Source organism: Nipponia nippon, unplaced genomic scaffold (genome assembly GCF_047370975.1).
Source record: "Nipponia nippon isolate SJK-2023a ecotype South Korea unplaced genomic scaffold, ASM4737097v1 scaffold_6, whole genome shotgun sequence".
NCBI lineage: Eukaryota > Metazoa > Chordata > Aves > Pelecaniformes > Threskiornithidae > Nipponia > Nipponia nippon.
This window is the reverse complement of record NW_028262380.1, coordinates 25,724,357-25,741,945: the sequence shown is the minus strand read 5'-3', so window position 1 is coordinate 25,741,945 and position 17,589 is coordinate 25,724,357.

Sequence of the window (17,589 nt, the reverse complement as noted above, 5' to 3'; positions counted from 1 at the left end):
TAGTTTAGGATGTACTGTCAGAAATTAAAGAGTCCAATTCAGGTCTGACATAACTCCATTGACTTACTGGAATTTCCACAGTCACAAATATTGAGTCACACTCAATATTCAAAAACAACCTCCAAAAGCATGCAATTTTGGGAAACAATGGGTTTTTTTGTTTGGTTGGTTGGTTTTTTTTCCTTGCGAAGCTGGTATTGCATGAAAAATGTATACTAGCAGAATTTGAAAAGTTAATGTAGGACTGAAAAATGTTGTATCTCTTTTACTCTAGTGTCATTAAATACTTACTGAAAAGTTAGCACATTTCTTTGCTGAACTGTGAGGTCCTGAAATGACTTATCAGACAAAGCATAGAATTTAATTCCTTTATCTGAAGAGATATACTGAAGTTGGTATGATATTGGTTCCTTCCTTTGCTGTTTGAAAAAACTTTGCAGAACGTGACCAGTTTTGACTAGCTGCCATCTTTAGCTAATTTTTTGTATATTAAAAATATGTATCAGTATATTAAAAATATCACTATATAAAAAGAGTATTTCAGTGAAGGCTGTGACAGGCTGGAGAAGAAATGGCTTCAGGGGGACCTAACAGCAGCCCCCCCAGCACCTCTGGGGAGGTTACTGAGAAGGTGAAGCTGAAGCTGAGGGGCACAGTGTGAGAATGGGAGACAGTGGTCATAAAAAAGAGGGAATGGCGGGGGGGTGTGTCCAGCCAAAACAAGAAAAAACGGTCTTTTGCCATGAAGTTTTGGAACAGGTTGCCCAGATAGGCTCTTAAATCTTTTCAAAAGGTTTCCAGGATTTTGTGGACAAAGCCTAGACAAATCCGTTCTGAAATCAGAGCTGAACCTATTCTGAACAGGAGATTGGACTAAATGACCTCCTGAGGTCCCTCCCAACCTGATTCTGTGATTCTGCATTAAGTACCACTTTTAGGGGAAGATAAGGATCATTATGCGCTTTAAAATCAGGCTGTTCATGGCAGCCACTACCTATAAAATGTTGTACTTGTTAAATAGAAAACCTGAATGAAAACAAATTGCAAGTTAAAATTACCATAATGCAGACATTAACAACAAAGTGAAGGAGTGGCCAGTGGCTATCATCTTCCATGCCTGTTTGTAGTACTATATACTCCAGCAAGAATGGTATCTGTTGGTTAAAAACAGAGGACAAGTGCTGTTCTCTATTTTTACCAGCAATACCATCAATTTTTATTATTTTTTCCTTTACTGCATATTCTAAGTATTAAAAGCAAAAAAGTGTTTGGGAAAATACATCCTTACAAAAATATGGTTTTTTTCTTGTACCAACGCTTCTAATTTTTTTAACATAACTGCTGTTTTCATGATACTTCCAAATTACTTTTGTAAAGTGGTTATTTAGAATTTCAATGTAGAAACAAAAAGATTAGTATTCTGAGTGATATCAACTGTGGTGTGAAATATAGTCCCCTTATATGAAATGTAATTCTTTGCCTTCTACACGGACACCTAGTAATATCATTATTGATCCACCTATTTTAATGAAAAGTGATTTGGCAGAAAATTTTAATTGCATACTTAGCAATACAGTTTCTGTAGTAAGGAAAATATATCTTTCTATCTGCAGAACAAGATTCTAAGCTCATAAATTAATGAGAGAAAACACCTGTTAGATAACTATTGCTTTGACCACCCGGGCCTCACACTTCCAACTACAGTATGAGGCGTAGATGAAATTTCACTAGTACAATATGGGCAAATACTTTGAGACAGTACAGCCAGCAGAAACTTGAGATGAGGATTATCTTGTAGGTCTGGTTTTTCATCCTAGCTAGGGTGTGTTACCTTAATAAGTAAGCCAAATAATTACTTATTTACAGATTCAGCAAATGGTAAGGTCACACTGGCATTTCTGAGCAAAGAACCACACGAAACTGATTGGTTAAATTGGCCTGAATTTCTTTGAAATACTCCAATAGTAGTTATAATTCAAGCGAAGTCTATGGAATTGTAAAAGAAGAGGTACTGGGATAGAAGGGGATGTGGCATTCAGAGCATCCAAAGGCATGGTGAGGTACTACACAGGTATCCTGCCTACAGCTCAGTTTATTGTTCAGGATTTCATTAAGAAATATCAAGTGACATTAAAATGATGTGAAAGCAAAGCAGCTATTTCACAATATGTGCGAGTCTTCCAGTTGTGCTCATAGTTTTTTCAATACAACAGGAGAGCATTTGTACAATGTGTTTCGCCAAACACCTTCGTAATTTTTCATGAATCAGATAAAACTAGCACCAGAAAAAAACATTTTCCACACTAAACCTTAAGGGAAGACTCACCATTTCTGTTCCTTAACCTACAACACTTCATGTTAATATTATGTTGTCAAAAATGACCAGGTCCTTTTTAAGTCCTCAGCTTTTTGATGCGCATCTTGAGACACTTTTGAAGGAATCAGATTGTCAGAAAGTGGAGGGGTCAGTACATCTTAGAAATTGTTCTCTGCTGGCATTTCTCAAGGCAAACCGGGCTTTTTGTTTGTTCGGGTTTGTTTTTTTTTTTTAATTTTGTTGCTGGTGACTGAAGGAGAAAATAGAATTGAAATATCTGTATATATATCTATGCACTACACGCACTGGAGTCATGACCACCTGCTTGCCTTCTCAGTGCTGGATCATTTAATATCCCTCTTTATATTTACATAAACCCTGTCTTTTAAATGTGCAAATGCAGTGGACCTGTGTCTGCCCTGTTTTACGTGATTTGGGAAAACTGAAGTGGACTAGCTGTACGCTTATTTAGAATGGTGTCAGAGACTGTTTCAAGTACAGTACTGCACACGTAGCTTGCGAATGTTTGGATCATTGAAGAGTATCTAAATGGCCTTTGTTTCATTAAAAACTGCACACGAGTTAAAAGCTCCAGTATCAGTGTAACTGAGGAGCATTTGAGGAGCTGTGAAATATAAAACTGGGGTGGCAGGTATACGCAAAAATCCAGGGAAGGTGAAACGGGGCTTCTGTTCACGAAATCTGCCTACCTCTGTTGCCGTGTGATGTTGATTAGTTCTTATTCACTTCTGGTCCTAAATGACTGTGCCTGATGTCTCTGTCTTGTTGAGCTCTCTGCTTGTTTCACTGAAGCAGCAGCAGCAGCAGCATCTGTACTGGTTGTAAAAGGAGCATTTGTAGTAGTTGTCAAGAAAGGCAAGATTACAACTGACACTAGTTTAAATAAAAAACAGTTGGGCATTTTATAGGCCTGTGATGCAGGGAATCTCCATTTCAGCTGTCTTTTTCTTCAAACTTTGATGATAAGCATCACACACTCACTAAGGGAATTTCTCTTTGCTGCACTTTTGTGAAATAGGGAAGCATGATCACCATTTCTCTCATGGAAAATGGAGGTAGTATTAGCAGGAAAGGGTGAAAATTACAGTGTCTGAATCAGTAGATTCTCTGAAACGTTCAAATGCCTATCTCAGTTTGGAAATATGGACTTAGACTTTGATGTTTCAAGAGGTCAAGAGCTGAACCCGGCTTTCTTGAAAACATTGGGAAACTGGGGAACATTGGGAAATCAGTGAACCATCCTTCCCCTTCTTACGTGCAGGTATCCACTTGAAATTCAGTTGTATTTGGTGCGGCAATAGGCAATTGATAGATTTTGAGGACAGTGGACTTAGTTTCTAAGTAATTTCCAAAATTATGAACATGATGGTGAAAAAGCCAAATGCCTTTAAGCATTTACAAGTTGGTTTAGAAACTCTTTTTCCCCTACCATATGATAAAGAGATATTCATGAGTAATAGAAAAATGCCTGAGGCCATGAGCATACCACCGTGGTTAGGTAACTTTGCTCAGAGTTTGCTCTGAGCAAGCTGGTGACTTTTGAACTGTGCTTCGCCAGCCACCACCGCAGGCCTCGGGCATGGAGACAGTGCTGACATGACAACGGACTAGATCTGCTTTTTGGGCTAGTTAGCGTGGCCACACTGGCACCCTGGGCCTGGAGTTAGCTTCTTCCAAGGGGGGGTTGGTTTCTGCGCACATCCCTGTCCTGAACAGTCCAGACCAATGCAATGTACCTTCATTCCTGTTTCCAAGCTGTGGAACGTCTGCTCATATGTGTTGCCGTCTCTTGACGTCTGAACAAAATCTGCTGTTACCCTTTCAGTATTTTTAATGACTGTCCTATGACTAGTTTCACCCAATCATTCCCAGATGCTTCGGCCGCGTTCGGTCCCGCAGGGATTTGAGGGCAGGCACGCAGACTCCCTGACGTGGAGAGAGGTGTGAGGGGTACCTTTCCCTCCCAGTGCTCGCGCACCCAGCGCTCTCCTCTGCGTCGGGTTCGCGCCGGAGGATGCTGTGTCCCTCCTGATGCCCTTGCCCTCGCCTCTGCAGAGGCTGGTTATGTAACTTTGCGAGGCTGAATTCCCAGTATCTATAGTAACATTTAAACAGAAATAAAACAGTTCCCAAAACAGGAAAAAGTTACTGAAAACTATCCAGAAATGAGATCTTACCTCTCCTGGGTCACACAGGCAGCAAAACGTGGGTTGCTGGATCTATATAAGCCATAGATGAGATCCTTATCCCTATTGTCTTCTTTCACAGTATGCAAGAGAGAAGGAAGAGAGGAAAAGGCTGTTAGAGAGGAGACAACTGACCTGGAACGGGAACGGTGGAGGACAGCCGCGTGGCTGCTTTCCAAAGATGCTTTCAGAAACTTGGTAAGAGGGTTTTACTAGGGATGGGAGTGGGAAGAGCCGTGGGGACGTTAATAATGGCTGCACTTTAAAGTGTGTTGGTGCTGGGAGCGCTGCAGCTCACGTGCCAGCCGAAGAGTCCGTCTGAGATGTCTGGGTTACATAGGACTGAGAAGGCCAAGATCAGAAGAACATGAAGATGGTTTTTCAGTCAGGTTTACTCTCCTCTGGCTACACTGAAGGCATGCTCTCTTCAGGCTCCTTTGGATCCCTTATGAACAGCAAAGCTACTGCTGTGGTGATCACCTCCCAAAAGAACTCCCTCAGCAAAACCTTCTGGTGAGAGATGGCCAAAGCAGGTTCACGTCAGTGGAGAAATTCCACCTTTGGTGAACTGTTATTTAGAGGTACCATCGTAAAAATCTGCTGCAGCAATTCTGAAGCTTGATTTAAAGTACTTGTAAATGCTCAGTATTCACTCTTGAGCACAAAAAGATGTCCATTCACATTTCTTCATGCCTACTCAGTGCGTATACTTCGGAGGGGCACGTGTGCTGTATTTATTTCTGCAGGCATCCTATCTGCACTGTCATCTCTTTGAGGCGTACAGTATCCAAAATCCTCCTTTGGCCTGTTCCCATTGTGCCTGTTGCCATCTCTCCTCTTTATGAAGCCTTTGCAGAGAGCATCAGGAGAGGACAATGTATTTTGCATACTTCTAATAAAAGGCCTGGACAAACTGCTCCTGGTCAGCCACGTATTCCAGGAGTAGTTGGAAATGTAGAATTTGGGGCTTGTGGAGCCTCTACTATTTTACAGAAAATACATATTTTTCTTGGATAACTCTAATGGCTTTCACTTCTAATGCAATTTACAGCATTTTTTTTTATTCTACCGTGTTTGAATGCTTGACTTTTGAAAAGGAAATGTGATATAATTGTAGGATTCTATTCTGGTGCAAAATTGCATCTCTTTGGAGTGTGCTTATGGCCAGTAAGTATAAATTCAGAATACAGAAATCTCAAATCAGATTTTTTACTTACTGGGTTTCAGAGATGATAATAAAATGTGTCAGTTATTTAAGATGTAAAATAAAAATGGAAGAGATGCTTAAACTTAAGGGTGAAGCTTTAAGGAAATATTATTTTAAAAATTATGACAGGTAGAATAACATTCAAAAGCAGTTGAATTTTCTTGCTTTGGGGAAAATAATTATAGAATTAAAAATGCAAATGATGTTTCTCTCAAAAAGGGTTATGCACTTCCTGTAAAGTTTGCCACTATGTCTGAAGTCTTGAAACTCTTAAATCTTCCCAAAGAAAATTGTTGCACAGAAAAACATCAGTCCTTTGGGGCTGGAAGTTCTCAGAAATAAGCATTTGAGAAAGTTAGAGCTTCTTAAACAGGCACCATCGACTTAGAGCTAAGTCCTCAGTGACACGCTTTTTCCACAGTACTCCAGAAACCAAGACGTACTCTGTTAACAAACTAGCTTTTAGTTATAAGAGTAATTAATAAAAAGGTCACTGATCCATTCAAACTTTTTTAAGCAGTTATGATCAGGGCTGGGGAAGAGAGTAAAAGGTAACTAGAAAAAGGATCAAATGTGGAATATTTTGACCACAAAGGTCATAAATCTGACTTCAAGTGTACAAAAAAACAACACGAACAACAGTGCTTTTGGCAGGTAGTAATAAAGAATCGGGAGGATCAGAAATTCTAGAGTGGAAAATCAACATACACACCCACTGGACAAAATTCACCCATGTGTAAACAGCCAGCAAGAGCCTGCTTCCTGCATAAATCCCATTTACATCCTTAAGTTGGAGTAAATGTTTAGGGGTAATTTCAGAGGCATACTCAAGAAGGGAGAATTTCAGTCTTTGTGAATTAATAAGTATTCTGGATTCTGCAAAGACTTTCGTATGTGCCTAACCTAATACACTGCAAATACTTCAGGTATGATAACTTAGAACGTGTAAATTTAAAATGCTTGCTGTAAAGGTTAGGTGGAATTGGGACCTAAGCAAAGAAATGTAAGACATGAAGAATAAATCGTAAGATCTATCTTTTAAGTATGTGTCAACAGTAACAGAGTAGTTAGCATATACATAGGGCTTTATATATTAGAAGCACCATATGGACCATGCTCCAGATACAAAATGCCAGTATTCATGTCAGTAGTTCCAAGGAAATAGGAAGGGCTACTTTGGTTGGGCTGCAGAATAGAGCCCCTTTGCTAAGCTTTAAGTGCAACAGAGTCAGCTGTGTTATTACCACCTATAGTTTGCAGATGAAATAGCGTGATGGAGTAAGAACCAGATATTTGCTGCTTTTTTACATTAGTGAACATCTCAGCAAAGCTAAGAGAAAACACCTTAAGGAACCAAGCAAGTCATTATTATGTAGCCGTGTAGCCAGGCATTAGTAAGGCAAGCTGGTGTAGCTTTCTCACTTTAAAATTCATGTTAAATAGAGTTGCATGTTGGGGAGCCTAACGAAGAAGAAAATGTCCAGATTTTCTTTATTTATTTAAAGATCCCACTCAAGGAAACTCTTAAAGCAAGTAGGTTCACCAGAAGGCTGTTGAGCCTTCAGTGGCATGCATTATGCAAGGTGGATTTCTCTTGGGTGATTGCCACTGTTTTAGGACCTGTGGTAGGCATTGCTTGAACATTGCTGTGTAGCCAAGCAAGGATCATTTACTTTAAGAAGATGCTACATGGGCTTTGTCATTTCTTTGTGACATCTTCCTTCCCTAAGTGGTGGACTGGTAATTGGGCTGTTTTGCAGAGATGGGGAGAATTCAAGGTTTGAAAGCATGGTACAGTCTGCCTGCCCATCAGCACCCAGACTTTTCAGGCTAAGCTGATTTCTTTCCAAATATCCCCCTTGCAACATTTCTTTCTTGTTTTTTTCTTTACAATTCCATTTATTGCTTGAACTTCTGTCAATTTTACAAACTAGAGTTCCTGTTTCTATATAGATAGATAAGAAGAACACACCAAAACAGGAATTCTTTCAATCTTAAAAATGGTTCACATATGCTAGTGGATAGGGGAACACAAAGTGCAGAGAAGATGAGTGGAAGAAGAAAGGTGGAAATAATTAAAATACGGATGGTCTGCCTCTGTGCTTTCAGCAAAATCTTCAGTTCTTAATTCTCAAATAATTAGACACAAATCTTGAAAAAAAAAAATTGATTCAGTGAATACAGACTAAATTGCCTGCTAACTTCAGCTGAGTTGCACCAAGAAGTTATTTACCCCCACATATTTAACAGAAGATATACTTGTGTGTGCCTAGTGATAACTGTACTTGGGAGAAAGCAAAGCAAAGCAGAGCAGAGCAGGTCCCTTTTTATGCCAGTGGTTCACACACTGAGGAACCTTGAAAACTCTTGTTTCTCAGACAGGGTATCTGTGGAATTCCTGCCATCTATGTGCAACGAATTCAGACTGAGATCTTAAAATTGGCTTCCTTCAATCGAGTTTTGTTATGTACTTGGCATGCTTTCACACCCAAACCTCCCATCTGCAGCCTGCACCTGCATTGCTCAATATTTAACTCAAAGATCTCTGAACTTCCTGGACCACTAAGGTGTCTTTTGGTTTGCGGCTTGCTGGCCGGGGCTCTCGCTTACCATAAGAAAGAGGTTTAGACGCAGTAAATAATGTAGATTTCCAGTTTCCTCAGTTTTGTTCCTGCTCATTGAAAAGAGCTCCTTTCTGGCATGCTGCGGCTTTTCCTTTGCATGAAGCACGGGGTGGGAAGAGCAGGGTATAACGTTCACAACCTGAAATTAAAATGCCATTGCTTTGCATTCTTATGTTTTCTCTTTCTGTACACTAGCGAAGTGAGAGCAGGATATACTGCTACCTTTACCACAAACAAACCCACTATTTTCTGCTTTTAGCTGCTCGACTCTTTGAAAAAGAGCAAATCCTTCTCTTTGTCTTACGACTGTTTCTGACAAGCTGGCAGGAAGAATTCAGAACTCCCATGCAGCCTCTTGTACGACACAGCTGAGCTGCTCCACGGCATGCCCTCCCCAACCCACGGGTTGTTCAGCAGCTCGATGGACTAGAGACACAGCGGGTATTTGCCCAGTGATTTTACAACTACATTGCACCACTAATTATTCACCCTGGTTTTATAGCCATACCTCACCCTTCCTGGTCTTGTGGTTCTCTTCAGTGCTCTGAAGGCTAGATCCGGCTTGATAAAGTGAAAAAAATCTCTCTAGGGTTCCCCTGTAGATGCATACAAATTTCTAGTGAGCTGTATACCTTATTAGTAAGACCAACTATTTAAATATCAGGAGTTAGTTCCTAAAAATTGTAAAATCGTGTGTGTGCACATGCAAACACTCCTGGGTACACCCAAATATGCATGCGTACATATATAAATACAGATACACACACAGATACATATTTATAGTGGCTTGGATAATGTATGAACTTGAAGGTTCCTTGGCCTGACTTTTATGGATGTGAGATGATATAGTACCTGTGAAGGCTGGAGATCTGCTCTGCACTAGAAAAGATGTTTGGAGCTCGCAAGCCTTCCACAGTTATGATTGGAGGAAAGATTGCTTTTGCTCAAATCCCTTCTTTACTGGATAAAAAAAACCCTTTTCTGGTACAGCTTTGTCTCCACTGGAATATTACTGAATCCAAAGCAGCGAAGGATCACTTGGAACTGCTCTGGACGCCTCACTTGGCTCCTTTCTTCAAGCCAGCTCGAAGGGGTTAGGGGACATGAACCAGCCACCCAGTTCCAGAGAATCCTTTGTGTGTGACTGCTTTTTATTGCTATTCAAAGGCAAGTCACTACAAGCAATTAATAACCCATGTAAAACTGCTATTGAGATGTTTGCTGGCAACAAGTAGAAAGACGGTTGTTGAAAGAGGCATAGTTTAATGGTCTTAGCACAGGAGTGTGATTGAGGATCTCCTGTGTTCTTCCTGTGACTTTGACAGTGATTGCCAGTCTGTCTTTTGAGAGGTCATATATTCTCTATGTGCTTCTATTTACCTTCTCTGAAATGGGCTAGAAAGTTTTACTTAGCTTTTAAGAGCCAGAAATAATTAGTTTCTGTTTACAAAATACTGTCAAGACATAAAACATCAATCATCAGTATCATCCACCTTTAGTTTTCTGAGTATTACGTGTCCTAGACATGCTCTGCATTTGGTGGAGAGAGACCTCTCCAGAGGGTGAGACCGCCCTATGTGTCAGCGTGAGATAAGTTTTCCTTCCGAAAGAAACTTCCCCTTTCCAGTCTTTTTAGAGGGAATCTAGATGACTGAGTGAGGCTGACTTGTAGATGGCTAAGGTGAAGTGAAATGAACCCCATCCTGGGTGCTACATTTAGGGTTGTTTATACACTGCAAAGATGACAGAGTTTGCACTTCACATCTCTGATCTCTGAAATGAAAAGATCTGCGTGAATGAGAAGGATGAGTGTTTCACAAGAGAACGCCTGGAACAGGAAGATTCTAACCCAAATTAGAAAAAAATTAAGTAAAATCTTCCAGTGAAGTGGTGTTGTTGCCATGAGTTAAGATGAATGGGCTACAGGGCTGCTTGGAGCTTTAGGAACGGAACAGGGACACAGGCTCACTGAGTATTTCAACAACTCAGGTGGCTTGCTAGGAAGGTAAGATACAAGGCAAGAAAAATAGTAATTATAGATGTTATCATTGCTATGGAGCAAGGCCAGTGCAATAGCCCAATTGCAAGCACACTGCATTATTGGGAAGCTGAACAGAGGGAGAGAGTTTTAGGCCATCCGTCCGAGTGGACCAGCAGAGAGTCAGTGCTCAGAAATGATCTCAACTGCAGGAGGCAAAATGCCAGCCACATTACCAATACAGTCTCCTTCGCCAGCTGATCTCTTTGGCAGCGCTGGTGTCAGCAAAGCAAAACACGGCTTAATGAGATTGCAGGAGGAATGGCAGGCGACAGATGTAGGTAGGCAAGGCTTCTTTTCAGTATGCAATAGCCGCAGTTTTCATGTGCGGTCACAAGGCTGCAGATGGACCAGAAAGCAACCCCTGGGTGGGACCACCCCATCCATCCAAAAAGATGGTCTTTGATGAAAACAGGCTGAAGTAAAAAAGCCAGGCTTGAATGCTCCAGGATCCACCGCTCATGCTAACAAACTGTCCCACTGCTGAGAACTAAAATTTCCAAATCCTGGCTACTTGAACTCTGCTAGTCCCTCATGCAGTCCTCTGGGCTTACTGCACGTTTCATGCAGGGTTTCCAGCTCTCTGAGCGCTGGTGCTCAACGCGTGGCAGTTTGCAGCAGGATGTGTCACCGGGCAGCGCTCGGCAGAGGAGCCTGGGCAGGGATGAGGGCAAGACCCCACCTATGAGCTTGAAGGTGCTTTTGGCAGTGACGGCCACTGGCTGTGCATCTGTAGCTGTAGCAACCCAGAGAGTTTTCAGGAAAAAAGTAAACGTTAGTAGGCATTGCCCGAGAGCTCTCGATTTAAATTAAAAAGTGATTTTGAGACGGTAGCTCCTATCTGTTGCAATCCTTGAAATATTGGTGATGGCTGGTCTTCCACAAGTGGCTGAACCCCAGCAAACCTGTGGGGTGTACCATCCCCATAGGATTAATGCCTATCGGATAGGATAATACAATTCAAAAGGACCTTTTGGATCGTCAAGTCTGTGTCTCTCCTGTTGCAGACAGTTGTGTCATACAATCCCTTTCATAAATAAGTTAATCGAGTTTCTCTGTAAAACTCGTTAGACTTCTAGTTCTACTTTTCCTATTGTCTGTTTCAGAACCCTATTTCTTTGCTGGTTAAAAATCTAAATTATGCTGTAAATTTATTAATTCCAATTTCCATCAAGTGTCAGCATTGTTCAGTAGCTGAAAAAGTTATTTTAGTTTTCTGGTGTTTATGCTGTATCCCTATTTGACCTTCATTTCACTAGGTTAAACAAATGAGGCTATTGTGTTCTTATGTATGGTAGCCTATCCATTCTTTGGCTCATGCCAGTCATCTGCACTGTCTTTGCATCCAGAATTCATCCCTCCTGAACAATGGGTGATTAGAATTGTATACAGAATATTTCAGATGAAGGTGCAGCAGTGCTTTGCACATTGCCATGAGTATTATTCCATTTCTAATGGAAACATTTTGTCTGAAATATCCCAGGACCATATTACTTAATTCATAATTACATTTGGGTCTAACGGGCATCCTGTGATCCTGGTATCCTCAGTCTGTTTCTCTTCTGTGTTTCCAGTTGATAACCTCCACCACACTGCAGAAATTCTAATCCCTTGATGCAGGAATTAATATTACCTTTCATTTAATTTTAACCTACAGTAGCACTTTGTTCAATGGTGAATTTGTAAAGCATTTCATGAAATGTCAGTGTTTGATATCAGTGCAGAGATTTCATTAATTTGTTATTATTATTTTTATTTCACATAAAACAAAGAGAAAATTGGATGTATTCAGAGCGTATGTTGCCTAATTTATGAGAGCATTAGCGTTTGGGAGGGTAAAAAAGATATTAGTAGTAATATTGAGTACTAAAGGGAGGTCTTTAGTTTAGATTTCTAACTCATGTCCCAGCTGTGCACAATTTTATCAAATTTAATTGGATTTCATAGTTTGCCTCATTGTAGCAAGGAGAATGCATTTACTGCATTTTCATTCCAAATGCATTGAATAACTTTTCCCCAGATAAAACCACACATTTTTTGTGCAAGGATAGCTCAGCAATAGGACAGTTTAACCAAAGTTAGCTTAATTAATAGACCATTGCAATTTAAGTATGACAAGGTTGCAGAAAACTGGCTGAGCTGAAGTTCTCCAGCCTATAGATCTGGAAGGGCCAAACACTGCTTTTGGTAGAGGATGTTATGCCGAGTTGTACAAAAAGTGGTTTTATGTTGTTTGTGCTGTTGAAATCACCAGTATTTCTCCTGTTCATTTCTATAACAAATCCCATATCTTAGAATGAATACAGGAGGGTAAAGTTCAGGGAGAGCATTTTATTTTAAGACTGCATTTTTCTGCCTTTGAAATGTTGGATTTCTCAACTCTGTGGTTGCGTTAATGGCATTCTTTTTCTTGACATCTCTGCATATTTGTGTGCATGTGTACTTTGTATACATAACATTCATGAAGATGCAAAAATATTATATAAAGTGCAAGAAAGGCTTATCCATTGTCTTTTCATTACTGGAAGTTCTTGAGAAATGGAAAACTCCTTACATTTTTTTTTCTTTCTTTTTTTTTCTCTATTTCAAGCCTACAGAGATGGGGCCTTTGGGGAACTATGACATTGTTTCTCCTACTTTGAGGAAAATGTAACTGTCATCCAGCAGTGCCTTATCTGCCACATTTTCTCTGCTTGAAGCAATGTTTTATAGAAGTACTTGGTTATAAGTATAGAGGATCTTTGGCTACTACATGCCCTCTGGCTTTAATAGTTATTGCTAGGAATCTGACCAGTCATACTTCTTTAAAAATAAAAGGTGGCAGGTCATGTTGGTGCTAATGCTGTTTGAAAAGCATGATAAAATGCTTTATAAAAAGAAATATTAACCAGGCCAAAACAATGCCACAGTCTCCAGAAACATTTCATGCTCCAAGTGAGTTTGATGTTCACAGGGGAAGGACAGGCCTGTGGGTAAATAGGGAACTTTCTTTTCTTTCCAGCTCTCAGAGCAGTGGCTGGCCGAAGCTGTGATCCTGACGTCCCTGGTGTCAGCCCATGTCTTTCCTCTGGCTCCAGTGGGCTTTGGGTTTTATTTTTATCTTCTTGGGGTCTTTGGGATCTGTTGTATGCAAATACCACTCGTCTCTCGTGGGTATTAGAAGGTTTGATTCATTAATCTGTTTAAAGAACATCATTAAAAGCCTGGTATAAGGGTTGCTATAAAAACTGTTAAATATTAATATTGGTTTGGTTTTTCAAAGGCAGGGAAAGGAGGTAGGTCCCCAAAGGAAGCTAGGTCCACTGAAAGCCATAGGAAATTTAACTGTTAAAAGTTGTTTTTTCTTCTGGCAATCCTTGCCAGAGTGCATATGTGAATTAAGAGGTGTCACATATAGCACGGTAACAGTTAAAGCCATGAATGTCAGCTGGTTCAGCTCTCAGAGAATAAGGAAATTGTGGGTAAAATATGGCTATGTCATTTGATAAAAATTGAAATCCTATCAGTTTAAAAAAGAAGGACTTATGTATTGCTAAAGCATATCTCCGCCCAGAAAATCTCACCTTCTCCTTCTCAAAGACAATATGTGAGTAAATAGAAACTGCATCTTTTGCCTTTGAGTCTCTTTCGTTGGTGAATGTCTGATAGGCCATGCTGAAGAGGATCACAAAGAGTCTTTTAAAAGAGGAATTGGGATCAGAGGCAGAGAAAAGCAGGGGCTGACTTGCCAGCTAACCCCTGCTGCTCTAGAAGTGTGCAGTTTTAAGTTAAAAATCAGAAGTAGGTTCCTTATAGTTCCAATTTATTTTGTAGTTTGAAAAGAAGTAATCAAGAGCGTGATTTTATTTTTTTTCTACAGTAATGACACATCCAGTTTCTCCAAATTTGAGCTAACCTGTACTGTTCTTGCAGGAAAGCTTTGGTGTCTGTATCTGAAAAACATCACTCCACACCCTCTGATAAGCTATAAGCAACCCCCAGTCCTGGAAGCTAATCTGTGGGGATGAATTCTGGTGTCCCTGTGGAGCCTCAAAATCAGAGCCTAAGGAAAAGAGTAATGACAGAAGTGCCTCCAGGATAAGGACACCATTTTGCCAAGAGTAGCAAAAGAAACTATAATGTTTAAACAAAAAATGAAATTTGAATAGCAGGCATTTTTATTAAGCAATTGTACAGAGTTCAAAACAAAGGCATCTCTGCATTTACCCTCCCCTTTTCATGATTTTCTTTGAACTTTATTTTCTGTTTAAATGAACTTTCTTACTTCCCAGAAATTCATTCCTCTTTCTATAAGTAGACTCATGAAGCAGAAATTATGTCTTCATGTTACACAAAGTCCACACCCTTTGTGTTTTATTGCACTGCCAGTAGTTTGGTTTCTTTCAGATGCTTGCTTATAAGGAGATATGGGGCTCTGGTTGTGATTGATAATACTTTATTACCTGTTTTATTGTTGCCATTTGCCCTGTAATTTTAAAGATAACCTGAAGTGATTTCCTAAGAAAAGTCTGTCCTTGGATTTGTGTCCCCAGTCCTCTGGGTTGCTAAACATCCTCAAACTCTTGTATACCCAAGTGAGCACCAAGTACATTTAACATAATGTTGGGTCTGAGCCAAATGCTGAATGTCTCACAAAAAGAAAGAGGAAAAAGAAAGCTTCACCTTAACTTTACTTCTTCCAGGCCTGTCAAAGAATTTGGTTAATGTTTTAACTCAGAAGATACTTCCCAGCATTTGCTGTGTGGGTAATGTTCACTATGTGAGCAGTCATCCATAGATCCACAAATCGCCATGTCTAGGGCATGGAAGAAAAAATGCATTGTAGGTGCCAGCCTGATGTCCTGGAGACCAGCTTTCATTTCCTGGGCTATGCCATCAATTTTGGGAAAAAATGCTTCAAAAAATTTAGTGTATTTTGAGCACAGGCCTGGGCCTGCTGTCATGCCCAAAGTCTGTCTGTGTCCGTACTCATAGATGCAAGATCCCAGCTCAGGTTTGTCATTGTAGCTCCTTGGCCCACTGCAGCAACGTCATGTAGGTAGATCTGGCTGGCCGAAAGGTCCTAAAGGCGCATCCCAGAATGGTTAATGAGGAATGCGATCAGGCAGCAGTCAAGGGAACATCGTCGTGCTGTACAGGCTACAGGCACCCTATGGCTGGTAACAGGGGTGTGTGGGGCGCGAGGAGGGAATATACCCCTGCTGGAGGCTGATCTCAGGCTGAGCTCTCCCATCCCTACTCTCCTCTGCTTTCTGCTTTCATTTATTTTTGCTCTGCCATTTTTTGCCCCATAATACAAGCAAGCTTTAGTCTCTCCCACCTTAAAACATCTCCACCTTTGATCTCAATTGCTTCTGTAGCTACTACTCCTGCTTTTAAACACTGCTAGGATTTCCTCTCTGTTTTGTGAGAGACCCCGTTCAGTCCAGTTTTCTGTTCACTGCAGCCCCATGCCAGTCTTAGCTGAATTTCAGATCCAGCCTGCAATTTCCAGCCTCTTTACCCTATCACTCAGGCATCTCTGGCACATAGTCTGGGCTCCCTTTGCTCGCATGGCCCTGATTTTACCTCTGAGTGTTTCTGCAGCACAACCATCAGCGCTCCGTCTGCATCTCACTGGAATCTGTCCTTGGCCCATGTGTGTCAAAGCTTTGCACAGATCTATGTGCAAAACAGTACAGCAACAACTGCACCTGTGGCTGTGTGTGCAGTTTTCACACGTGCACATGATAAGTAGGTAAATAAAGATGTGGATAATACAAAAGGACAAAAATACAAAATCATGGTGGATTGGGCACGATAATTTTGCAGAATTTCTGCAATGTCACTGCCTTTGTAAGGGCAGTGGCAAAGTGCTTTTTGCACGTGTCTTTGAGTGTACCTTTCTTGTTTGAATAATGACCTTTATGGTTCTGTGCGGTACCTAGGGGAGTTACTTTCAATGGTAAGTACATGAGAGATGAGAGAGGGAGCAGTAACACAGACTAGTTTCTGTTGAGTTCAACAGCCCATGTGGATCTTGCTGATCAAGGAGACACTGTATGTGAGGAGGTTTATACCTTTGGTCTCACTAAGAATGAAACAGGGTTGTTTCAGGTTTATTCCTTACCAGCTTTTACATTCATCTCAGGCTGTGCTTGCACAGCAAGCCGTCACTTAGCATTGCCACTTGTTTTTCCTTCTGTCTTTCTGTAGTACAGAGCAAGCAAGGATTTGTGGTTTCCTTCTTTATCAAGAATAGCAAAGCTGAAATGGTAATATTCCACATGTGGCTCCATTTATGGAAATGACCTTTTCAGGGCTGGAGTAAGAATTTTACCATTTCAGTTTAGAAGGGCCACATTTAAACCAAGAGTTTGGTTTTGATATGAGGGTCTTTAACAGCTAAAGAGATGTCACTGGTACTGATTTAAGTTACTTGTGCTTGGGCCTGTTACCCCAGACTCATGTGATGCCTACACCGTCATGTCAGTGCGTCAGCTACCTAAAATCCTAGATACCTGCTCACAGGTGGAAGCAGTCAGGTGCCATCGCTTCCAAGAGAAGTGGAAGTCAGCTCCAGTCCCAGAGCTGCATCACTGGTTAGGATGGGAGTGTTCCCATTCCAGCAAGCCTACCTGAAAAGCAAGAGTAATTATTGGAATAGACACGTTGCATGCTGACATGTCTCCATGGCTTCCACACCAGAACTGGCTTTTTACATCCTACCTGATAGAAACGTGAACAGAGCTATGCAACAGTGTCTCCTTCTTTCCCTTTTCTCAGTATTTCTTCCCTCTCTCGGCAGTCAGCTGGTCCTGTCACTATTTTGCTTCTGATTTTTCTTTCTGATACCTCTTACTCTAGGTATCCTAATTTCTCCAGACTTTTCAGGCATCTCAATCTGAACTTCACTGTAGAACTTCAGAATCAGCTTAGCTGAAGCTGAGCTGCCCAGGAATTTGGACAAATTTGGATTTGAATGGCATAAATTGGGTAACTCTTTTTCAGTGGAGTTGAGACTGAATTGAGATTTTGGGTCTGGATCTGAGTTTATGTTAAATCACATCTGAACATTGTTTTGAAAAACCACAGGGATGGAAAGATTAGATCCAGGTCCAAAGTCCTAATCCTGGATTTAGGTGCAGTTGTATCTGAGGTTCTAATTTCCCATAGCAGAGAAATAGGAAACTCAGATCTATAGTTTTGGCTGTGGC